General features: G+C 39.0%; 1 protein-coding gene across 3 annotated transcripts in view; it reads left to right on the forward strand.

Moving 5' to 3' along the window:
* Window positions 1-3,522, forward strand: part of GPR141 (G protein-coupled receptor 141) — a 69,204-nt gene that overhangs the window by 60,187 nt on the left and 5,495 nt on the right. For 2 of the 3 annotated variants that reach the window (XM_010831170.1, XM_010831171.1), the window contains exon 2: window positions 1,062-1,205. The gene's annotated coding sequence lies outside the window, so the exon portion shown is untranslated. Of the gene's footprint in view, window positions 1-1,046; window positions 1,206-3,522 lie in introns of those variants that run through there. The other variant, XM_010831169.1, reaches the window with a different exon arrangement.

Below are 3,522 nucleotides of genomic sequence, written 5' to 3' on the forward strand. Positions count from 1 at the left end.
GATCGATGGACGTGAGTCTGAGTGAACTTGGGAGTTGGTGATGGACAGGAGGCCTGGCATGCTGCGATTCATGGGGTTGCAAAGAGTCGGACACGACTGAGCGACTGAACTGAACTGAACTGAGGCTGGTCTAAGCAGAAGGTGTTTATTAGAAGGTAACAAGTTACAAAATATCATAGAATATCTGGGAACCAGATTTGGCTGCTACAAAGACATGATCCATATAGACAGAGAAAAATATCCAATACCACTATGAAATTAATAGCAGAAACATCACTGACTCTATTGCTTTCTGAAGTCCATGATATATAGTACTGGATTCCTGTTCCACTACTGTCCCTGAGAAACCAGACATTTCTACTATTGTCTTGCCAAATAACCTGATCTCTCATTACACTGACATCCTTCACTTTTGCCTCCAAGTTTTGCAGTAGTGCAACAAACTAGTAGAGACTAGCTCACTTACAAGCACTATAACTGCAGAAAACTGTACAGAAAATTTCTGACAGACCAGAAAGGGTTGGAATGGGCTATTCCAATGGGCTATTCCAATGTTGAATGAGCTAACATATGGGATCCGCAGTAAATCAAGTAAAAGGAATAGGAAAGTAAGAAATCCAAAAAGAAGGAAGAGCAGCTTTTAAGATATATTGGCATACAGCTATGTGAGTAGAACCAAATATCTTCACGGCTTCCCCTCCTTCTTACGTTAGAAGCTGCACAACTTGCTTCTCTATGATGCAGGAGTTTGTATATTTCTGAGTGTGTGTGTGTGTGTGTGTGTGTGTAAAACTCTGGAGAACTTGACAAATGATATCTGGACTAAAGCTTAGTTTCTTCATTTGAAAATCAGTATAGTGATACATATTAATACACAAAGCCCAGGACTGCTTTGAGGGTTAAATGAGTCCACGTTCAGGTAAGCATCTCATGTAGTACCTGATATATACAAGAGATGTGACATAAACTTCTTTTATCTGAAAGAGAGAGATTATGGTAGTTGGTGAGAAAGGAGGACTTGAGATGGATGTTGTGCAACTAATCATATTTTCTTCTTTTAGAAGCTGAAACTTCTAGGTAAATAACTGAAAAAAAAAATGACAAGCAGAACTTACGATGGCACATTCCTCCTTGATTCAGATACGAACAAAATATAATTTCACATTTACCTGATGGAACTACTTTTCTACAGAGAAAAATAAAAGGTGAGTGCAGAGATTACACATCACAGAGAGCCAGTATAACAGGAGGCAAGCTTTAATGTCTGTTACATGGAAATCCTATTCCAAACCCAGGAAAGCAGAGACTCTCTGGGGCCAGGTTATTATGATTTTTTAATTAGTCCTATTGACCTATAAGTTATATGCAAGAAAAGTCACCAATTTTAAGTGTACAGATCATTGAGCTTTGACAAATAACTACAGCACAATATAAAACATCCCATCATCCCATAATTTTCCCCAGGCTCCTCTGAAGTCAGTCCCTTCACCTTCAAACTAGGCCCTGAGCTACACTGATCCTTCTATCATATCGGTTTTGATTTTCTAGAAAAAAAAATCATTCAGCATGTAGTCTTTTGTGGCTGGCATCTTTTATTTAGTGTGGCGTTCTCCACTTTTTCACTGCCCCTCTAAAGAGCCTTTCTATACCTATTTCCCTAATTATCTCTCCCCCTTTTATGAAATTTTAATGCCACAGATATACTGTTTGTGTGATTATATACTACATGTATACCTGCATTTTATACACTAAAAATTAGATTTTTCACACCCCCAGAACAAACATTTTCCCCCTTGGAGACAATATTGCCCAACTGAAAATACATGATTTAGTATGATGCTTTTTTGATTCATCAGTATTATATCATCAGTTGGTTCATTTTTATTGTTTTGTAAGTTTGATTGTATGAAGAGACATTCAAGAATGAATAGAATAATTGTGAATGTGTTACAAAGGTCAGGTATTAACCACATGATTCAACTACTGTTCTTCCTTAACTTTGATCCTTGTTGTCCCTGGTATTAGTAAACAGACCTCCTATCACACAGTTGTTCAAGCAAGAAATCTAGGAGGGATTGAGATACTGCCTTTCCCTTCATTTCTCCTTATAAAATTAAAGTCAAATCCTGTTAATTTAATCTCTAGATTATTTCTTGAATCTGGTCTCAAGGGATTGGATTTTGCTATAACCCAGAACATTCTAGACATGTTAAGACTTTTGATTTTTACCTTCAAAGAAATGGGAGGCCACTGAAGGAATTTAAACAAGAAAGTGAAGTGACTTGATTAGTGTAATTAAAATTAATATGTCTTTTATTTAGTAAGTAGCAACTTAGAATGTAGATAATAATTAAATCACTTCCCAGGTGGCACAGTGATTAAGAATCAGCCTCCCAAAGCAAGAGACGTGAGAAACGGGGGTTTAGTCCCTGGGTTGGGAAGATCCCCTGGAGGAAGAAATGGCAACCAGTATTCTTGATCACACGGACCACAGCCTTGTCTAACTCAATGAAACTAAGCCATGCCGTGTTGGGTCACCCAAGACGGACGGGTCATGGTGGAGAGGTCTGACAGAATGTGGTCCATTGGAGAAAGGAACGGCAAACCACTTCAGTATTTTTGCCTTGAGAACCCCATGAACAGTATGAAAAGGCAAAATGATAGGATACTGAAAGAGAAACTCCCATACTGAAAGAGAAACTCCCCAGGTCAGTAGGTGCCCAATATGCTACTGGAGATTAGTGGAGAAATAACACCAGAAAGAATGAAGGGGTGGAGCCAAAGCAAAAACAACACCCAGTTGTGGATGGAACTGGTGATAGAAGCAAGGTCCGATGCTGTAAAGAGCAATATTGCATAGGAACCTGGAATGTTAGGTCCATGAATCGGGGCAAATTGGAAGTGGTCAAACAGGAGATGGCAAGAGTGACCATTGACATTCTAGGAATCAGAGAACTAAAATGGACTGGAAAGGGTGAATTTAACTCAGATGACCATTATATCTACTACTGTGGGCAAGAATCCCTTAGAAAAAATGGAGTAACCATCATGGTCAATAAAAGAGTCCAAAATGCAGTACTTGGATGCAATCTCAAAAGTGACAGAATGATCTCTGTTCGTTTCCAAGGCAAACCATTCAATATCATGGTAATCCAAGCCTATGCCCCAACCTGTAATCCTGAAGAGGCTGAAGTTTAGCGGTTCTATGAAGACCTACAAGACCTTTTAGAACTAACACCCAAAAAAGATATCCTTTTCATTATAGGGGACTGGAATGCAAAAGGAGGAAGTCAAGACACACCTGGAGTAACAGGCAAATTTGGCCTTGGAATACAGAGTGAAGCACGGCAAAGACTAATAAAGTTTAGCCAAGAGAACACACTGGTCATAGCAATCACCCTCTTCCAACAACACAAGAGAAGACTCTACACATGGACATCACCAGATGGTCAACACTGAAATCAGATTGATTGTATTCTTTGCAGCCAAAGATGGAGAAGCTCTATACAGTCAGCAAAAACA

This window comes from Bison bison, unplaced genomic scaffold (genome assembly GCF_000754665.1).
Source record: "Bison bison bison isolate TAMUID 2011002044 unplaced genomic scaffold, Bison_UMD1.0 scf7180017864525, whole genome shotgun sequence".
In the NCBI taxonomy this organism is placed as follows: domain Eukaryota; kingdom Metazoa; phylum Chordata; class Mammalia; order Artiodactyla; family Bovidae; genus Bison; species Bison bison.